An 8220-nucleotide genomic window follows, 5' to 3' on the forward strand; every position below is an offset into this window, starting at 1 on the left:
CTGCGTTTGTTTAGGGTCTTATCCCCCCGGCCCGGCAGGGGAGTGCGTTAGGAAGCCAGCGACACCAAAAAACCGGGGCCGGCCCGTTGCATGAGGCCCGGCACGGCAAAGGTTGGTTTTGGCCTATGGTGCTTTCCACGACTATGTACCCGGCATTATCATGCAAAAAGGGTTACAGAGTCGTCCACGGCTAGAGGCCAGCATGTGGGGACCGGCTCAGAAGTAGTTTACCATCTGCTTACGAAGTTCTTGCAACAGATGAACTTTTTTGGCCCTTTGTTTGTTGCCATTGGTTAGTCCACAGTAAGTAAGTTTTAAGGATGACATCCTCCGCAGACTCCAAATCTAATGCGATAGAGTGAAAAAATTAAGGGTTAACAAAAACAAGATTCCTCAATGAAAGACAAAAGAATAAATCAGAGCCTTGTCTTGTCTCCTCTCATCATATTTATCTGCCATCTATGTTCCGGCATGGCAACATCTTTTTTCGGCATGTTGAACACTGTCAGATGGCAACAAAATTTCTTGTTTTTATTTCCAAAATCAGGCAAAAATTAATGCGCGTATTGATGTCATCCATAGGAATTACTTGCTGTGGCCTTAGTATAAAATAATCATCAACCATAATTAATCACCCAGATAAAAGAAATTGAGCAGATGTTTATGACATAATTTTTGGTTACAGTATACCATAGTTGGAAATGAAATACAGTACTAACATACATTTTTACTTGAAACTTTATCCACTTCATCTACAAATGCTACCCTTTAACATCTGCATGCGTATGTCATATTAAGGTTTACAAAACATCCCAAATGCCAAACTACTAACTAGAAAATCTAAATCCCTATTAATTGTTTGCTTGTACAAATTGACATTGGATTTTTGTGTATGTGCAGGATGCTTGCACTGATTTTCCATGACATCAAAACAATGTGTTCGTACCGCTTCTGCGACCTTAAATAGGAAATAGCTGAATCAAAAAGAGAGTGCTCAATCGTAATCTGTTAATCCCCTCACTGATTCAAACCATGCATCCACTGAATAGTTCCCAAGAAATGAATGAGGTTGAAGTCACGCAGACATTTTAAAACAATTTAAACCTTCACTTTGTAAAACCAACTTCTTGTCATTGTTCTAATAGTAAAATTACTTGAACCTAAGGCTTGCAACTGCAATACTTGTGAGCTTTTCTGTTTTGTATGTGGTGGTTATTAAGCCGATTGGCACCAACCCGTGACTACTCTACGCCCTGTATATGTATACATACTTTTTGGCGGGAAATTCTTTGATGGCATATCAGAGGCAGACTGTTCCATATGGTCTGTGGGATGGGGTGACAACCCATATCGGGATAAAAAGCTTTATACATAACCTTTGTAGGTTTCACATAGTATTCTTGATGTAGCTGATGATGTTTAGGAGGAAGACCTTTCTCCTGCAGAATAGATCTCACTTTTGCGGTAGCAAAAAATTCACAATCTGAGAGATTTGCAAAACTATACATTCGCAGTGGTGGCTAGTGCAGAAACAAAGTCAGGGAACTTATTTGTTCATGGTACAGAAGTGGCCAAGAAAACCATAAATATGAAAGTATTGTAAAAAAAAAATTGTGATTTACAGTAGTTTAGAATATTGGGTGTAACTTCTAATTCAAGTTCACATACAGGAAACTGCCTCCTTGGAGACCAAGGAATCTCCAAAAGAGGTTAGACCTTGAAAGGAAATGAGCAAGTAGGAATGTGTAAGGTCGTTTTCACGCCCACAGAAAGCTTTTTTTCCTAGAAACATCATGGAAGTTTGTCTGTGTTGGTAGTTATCATAGTATCGGATGCTGAACTTTGTTCCAACACAAGGATCAAACCATCACTTAACAGGGACGGTGGATGATATAAACTGCCTGGTACTCTCCAAGCAGAGGTTTGGGTTAGGGGTTATTTTTGGCGTGTTTTTAGTTTTTTTTTATCGGGGTTTCTCTTTTGCACTGGATTTTTTTTTCACCCAACCCATTCCAGTGCAAAAGAAAAACCCCGATAAAAAAGCCAAAAAACACGCCAAAAATAACCCCAAACCCAAACCTCTGCTTGGAGAGTAACTGCCTGGCACATTTGACCAATTGCTGACCTCATGTACATCTGTAAAGTGCTGTGTGGATAAGGTCACGTGTCCGTAACTCTTGCAGGTTTATGTTAATTTAACCCTTGTGTACCCTTGTGTTAGAATAATGTTCATCATTGTACTATGAAATGAAAGTCATCTCAGAATATGTCCCAGGATATCAGTTCCCCTTGGAGGGAGTACTCTAGTGAGATATGACTCAGTGGGTCTCCCTCCTGAACTGTTTGTTTTGATAATGTCAAAAGCACTAAACTGATCTGTGAGATATGTGGATCCATGGAGGATGAAAGTGCCATGTTGAGATGGCATGTTTGGTACTACTGGGGCCACTGCTTTTATTCCTGGCCCTGATCTACGTTTGAGGGTTACTCTTACTAGGATTTATTTTATTGGCTAAGGAAAAAAATTAACAACAAGGACATTCTCCTATAACTATAAGGCAAGTTGTACATTGTACTTCACAATGTTTCAATCATTACACTGGCATTGATAACAAGGTCAAGTTAGTGCTGAAAATTTAGTATCTGCAATGACACAAAATTCTATCTTCATTAGAATTGATAAAATGTAATGATTCTTAATATCCCATTTGATATGATATTTATGTCTGTATTGTAAAAGTTTAAGAAAGTCTGAATGATTTGAACGTTGTCTTCAACATCATGTCTACATCAATATAATGAGAGGGATCGAATTGTCATGGGGGAAGTTTGCTTGTTCAGTTGACATGTAAAGCAATGAGCTATTATGCCAGGAGTAAATTTTCCAAATTCCCATTGCCTTTCCAAACCTGAAGTGACCAGTGTTATACAGATCAAAGAATGAGGAGCATGCTGAAGCTATGGCAAGCTGTACCATGTCCATTTTTGTTTATTGGCATGTTTGAGTGGGTAGAGAAGTTTACTCTAGAGCTCTACCTTCGTTGCCCTCACAGTGACATGAGCATCCTGTCATTTTATGTGAACTAGTCTGGTGTCCAGTCTGTTGGACGGTGATGATGGTGGGAAATACCATCATCAGTGACAGTGGGAAAAAAGCAGAAGTACTCAGTTCACAGTTCAAAAGTGTTTTCACAGAGGAAGACACCACAGATATGCCATCTCTAGGCCAGCCCTGTACTCCTCCAATGGAACATATAGTAGTTTCTACTGATGGTGTCGACAAAATGCTTCAAGGTCTCAATCCCTCTAAAGCATCCGGACCAGACCAAATACCACCGTGGTTCCTCAAGTTGACAGCTAGTGAAATCGCGCCTGTTCTAACCAATATTTTCCAACACTCGCTAAACACTGCAGAAATCCCTAAAGATTGGAGGGATGCAAATATATGCGCCATCTTTAAAAAAGGAGATAGAGCGGTCCCCAGCAACTACAGACCTGTTTCACTGACCTGCATATCCTGCAAACTACTTGAACATATCATCCATAGCCAAATCATGAAGCACCTAGAAAGTTACAGTATATTAACGGATTACCAGCATGGATTCAGAGCCAAACGATCCACAGAAACACAGCTTATACTAACAGTCCATGACATAGCTGGCGCACTAAACAGTAAACGGCAGGTAGATTTAGCAATACTTGATTTCACTAAAGCCTTTGATAAAGTCCCCCATGGCAGGCTCATCTCAAAACTGGAGTATTATGGAATCCAAGGCCCTACGCTGAATTGGTTAAAGGCTTTCCTGACCAACAGGGAGCAAACAGTAGTGGTTGAAGGGAAGGCGTCGGCTCCAGTTAAAGTAGCGTCTGGGGTCCCTCAAGGAACCGTCCTGGGGCCATTGCTCTTTCTCTTGTATATAAATGACCTACCAGATCAGCTTGACTCAAATGTGAGGTTATTTGCCGATGACTGTCTATTGTATGTAGAGCTTTCTACACAGACCGACTCACAACTTCTCCAAAAAGACCTGAACACCCTGGAAGAATGGCAAAGCAAATGGCTCATGCAGTTTAATCCCGAAAAATGCTACATTATGCACATAACAAACAAACGAACACCACATGCAACTAGCTACCAGTTTTGTGGTCAGGCTTTAGCAACCACAAAAATCCATCCGTATCTGGGCGTCACGCTGACAAGCGGACTGAAGTGGGGTGCACATGTTAATAATATCACAACTAAGGCGAAACAGACATTGGGAGTGATTAAACGTAATCTGTGGGCATGTCCAACTAGAGTAAAATCACTTGCATACACGTCACTTGTAAGACCGAACCTAGAATACGCTGCGACAGTATGGGATCCATATACAAAGAAAGACAAAGACAAATTGGAAAGGGTACAGAATCAAGCTGCAAGATTCTGTATGAACAACTATGTAAGAGGTGCTAGTGTCACGGAAATGAAAAGAAACCTACAGTGGACCTCACTGGAAGACAGAAGAAAGATGTCTAGACTATGCATGATGTACAAAATGACTAATAAACTGGTGGATGTCCCAACTACTAAGTACCTAATACCAGCCCAGAAGAGAACAAGAAATAGCCACGCATTCAAGTACCAGAGTTATCAACCAAGGATTGAGGTGTTCAAGAATTCATTCTTTCCTAGAACTATCGCAGAGTGGAACTCACTGTCACCAAGTACAGTAGGGGCATTGTCAATAGATAGCTTTAAACAATGTCTAGAGCTAGAAGTTCAAGGGTTAGGTGTAACAAGTCGATCGGTGTAATATAGCCAGCTGCCGCCGCGCCGCGGGCCTGCGAAGCTGGTGTGTTACGCCGAAAGGCGGTTATACCGGCTATACAGATACAGATACAGATGATGGTTGATTGACAGGGTTGGACAAGTCCACTTGCCCAGGGCAAGTAAAAGCAGCACTGTTTGGTGCAAGTGCATATTCCCCTGGACTTGGCCGATTGAGGCAAGTAGATTTTTTGCGTGCGGCATTAAGCCCCAGTATAGCAGTGTTTGGAGCAAACTTACTCATCGTTTTCCCATAATGATAATAAAAAAAAAGTTGGTTCGAGCAAGTGAAAATGACTGAGTATTTTTCTGATACTAAGTGATAGGGCAAGTGGATTTTTGTAAACTTGCCCAACCCCCCGCTTTGCTGCTCTGCTCAACTACACAGGTAGGCATCCAAAAAAGGAGTTTTACATGGTTTTAGTTAATTAGCCCTTCACCACATTAATATGAAAAAATTATCGTGCTAGCTAAGCTGGGCAGTGGAGCGCTCCTACCATCTGAAGAGAAGTGGCCCAATCCACCATAGACTGGATACCACTCTGCTAGAGGCAGATCCCTGGTCCTGTTCCCCCAATGTTATGAAACTGTACACCAGGAGGATGTGATGAATCACAGACCTACCCCTGGTGCCTGTACTGTAGCCTGCCTGCTGCACCCTGGGGCACCCTGACAGGGCACACAGGCATGGGGCTTATCATTCCAACAGGACTCAAGTTCAGTAGCCAGGGTGAACAGGGAGCAGGGATCAAGATATGGAGGAGATTGGGAGAGATGGCTGCAGTTGATAATTGGGGAGAGTCAGGGCTCGAGCCAACTCAAAAGTTTTTTTTCTGTTCATGTTCATGATCAGACCTGGACTTGGAGGGAGAGTGCTCACGATCTAGGGGGTTTATTAGTGGGAAAATTTTGGATTTTCAAGCTTTTTGAAATGCAATTTCCTACATTTTGAGAGGCATATCATGGGATTGTGAGTGATTGTGGTTCTTCAGATGTTTTAAAAATTTTTTACCCAAGATTTTTGGCACTTGTGTCTCTCAAGGTTGACTGATTGCTTTAAAAGTTCTCCATCACGAGTTCCTGACACTCACAGAAAAACAGGTTCTGGCTAGAACCCTGGTTATACCCTCGGAGTTACTGCATACAAAGCTATATAAAAGGAGGCAGTAATTTTCCTTACAGAAGAACTTCATAGAACTTCATATCTGAGGAGAGGAAAATGTCTGACGATATGACTAAAATTCTTGAAGAGTATCTAGTTATAACCTTAATGAAATTAGCTATACAGTGCACACATTTTTTACAGTGGTTCATTTGTTTGTCATAATGATTTGTAAATGAAGGGAATGGCTCAAAAGTTATTCGTCATCTTTTGAGGTTTTCTGTGCACACATTCACGATTATGTAAAACTTGCAAATAGCTAAGTGCTTTTTACCCTCCATGAAAATGGGGGTACTGTTTTTACTCCGTTTCATGTTTGGTCTGATATCTGAAGATCGGTGAGAAGGAACTGTACGATATTTGGCAGATTGATGGATGGGGCCTTGGAGATTGTGTAGGTTGACTTTGAGCCCCTGGTGATTGACCTTGGTACTGCAGTTTAATTTTTTTATTCTGTTGTTTTCGCGTTATGGACTGTTTGTGCGATATTAAGGTAGCATGTAGTTGTTATTACCATGGTTTAGTGGTTTAAATTTGGGTCCCCTAGCTGTTTGCGTTTGATATTTACAAAATGTTTAATGTTGGACTTTTTGTGTTGAATGTTTGGAAAATCTAGGGGATGGTTTGGTATGATTTTTGGTATGTGGGTAGTTGTTGAGTCTCTTTGTGTTTTGGAGTGCATTAGCAGGTTGTCGCATATTTTTATTGCTTGATTTAAAAGGATTTTCACTTTTTCACCCCTACTTCATAATAGGATGGTCTGTTTGACCCAAAAGTTGGGACAGAGTGTTTTTGTTTATACCTCCAGCTGGCAGCTGCAGGTCAGACCCAGGCAGCCCTATCTATTTTTACCCCTATAGAGTCTGCAGGAAAATAAATCTTGTTTGTCTGGTCTGCAGGTCATTTGTCTGGTCATTGACCTACATGTACAGGCAAATGTAGCCTGGGTACCATCCCCAGTAGTATATTCGCAAACTCTATAACAGTTTGACTCATAATATCTCTATTGAAATACACCAAAAGATTACAAAATAACAAGCTATTTCATGGAGGGATGATGTCTACGACTTCTCCTTGTTTGGTTCAGTTTGCTCTGTCAGAGTACTTATGCAATTTCCACTTGTGTTTGGATTGTAGCCCTAGCCAAGCTGACCTGAATGATGCCAGCCAGGTTTGTTTAGATCAAAGTGTCACAAGGGGACAGAAACTGGGAAAGTAGCTGTATATGCTGTGATCTGCTTTCATCACTCATTTGAAAGGCTGTGTATATGGCTTGGCTCATCACCAAGACTTAAATGTGTCAGAAGGATGCATATATATATGGGAGGTTCCAATACTGCAAATCATTTTATTTCGGTACTTTTATATTCACGGTTTTTCCAGTCTGTGACTTCTGTACTGTGAATTTACCATTATTGGCAACAAATAATTTGCCAACATTCTTTTGCTGCGCCTGCCGCCACGGCGAACATATGTATGTAGTTTCCATTTTTCCATGTCCATTTTTCTCAGATCAGGAACGTTTGCTACTGCAAACATTAAGTGATTTACAGTACTTTCATCACTTATTTGAAAGGCTGTGAATACGCTTGGCTCAACAAGCCCTAAATGTGTCAGAAGGATGTATATATGGGAGGTTTGGACATGCCAGTCTGCTGAAAGAATTGTGGATGGACCCGCTTTGAAGTTTTTACTGGGGTTTTGATAAACGGTAATGTTTCATAAAACCAGTACCGATCAAGAATTTATGTATAAAGGAAGATATATGTAGTGGATGAGAGAGCTTGCCACTTTGTAAGCATGTTCAAATACAGTTGCTTTGTGGTCTTGTTTTCTGGCTTGATCTTGACCAAGCTCCTTTGACAGTGGTAAAACAGTATTATAAGGTTAGGTTTCATGTGTTTCATCATATTTCTTAAATCGTGTGCACATATTTCAGAGTAAAAAAAACTGTAAATCACAAAAGTTCGTGACCTGAGAGAAATGGATATGTTCTCGGAACTATACGTGTTCACAGTGGTGAAAGGTGCAGAAAAAGACAACAGAATTGGGACTTACCCAAATTTGCATTCTAAATGAGATCTTAAGTTCAAAATTTTCAAACACGATAGTTGGTACTAACAAACAAGAGTTCCACGATCTCATACCTTCGCCAAAAGATGTTAACCCTTGCGTGTGACGAATTCTACAATTTTAATCATTGATTTTGTAAATAAGAGCCTCATTTGCATGGATTATATCAGTTGATCAT

Source organism: Branchiostoma belcheri, unplaced genomic scaffold (genome assembly GCF_001625305.1).
Source record: "Branchiostoma belcheri isolate BF01 breed outbred unplaced genomic scaffold, Haploidv18h27 scaffold116, whole genome shotgun sequence".
NCBI lineage: Eukaryota > Metazoa > Chordata > Leptocardii > Amphioxiformes > Branchiostomatidae > Branchiostoma > Branchiostoma belcheri.